Below are 224 nucleotides of genomic sequence, written 5' to 3'. Positions count from 1 at the left end.
GGGGCCACAGACCATGTGTGCCCTGACTTAGGTAAGTTTAACATTTATCATTCAATCAAACCTATCATCATAAATATGCCAAATGGATCAACCACATTGGCAAGGCTATCTGGTTCTGTAAGTATCTCAGAATCCTTGACATTGCATAATGTTCTATATGTGCCTAATTTCAAGTTTAATTTGATATATGTCCATAAAATAGCTAGTTCAATGCATTATGCTCT

This window comes from Lupinus angustifolius, chromosome LG16, assembly GCF_001865875.1.
Source record: "Lupinus angustifolius cultivar Tanjil chromosome LG16, LupAngTanjil_v1.0, whole genome shotgun sequence".
Classification (NCBI taxonomy): Eukaryota; Viridiplantae; Streptophyta; class Magnoliopsida; order Fabales; family Fabaceae; genus Lupinus; species Lupinus angustifolius.
The sequence above is the reverse complement of the archived record's forward strand: the minus strand, read 5'-3'. Positions refer to the sequence as shown.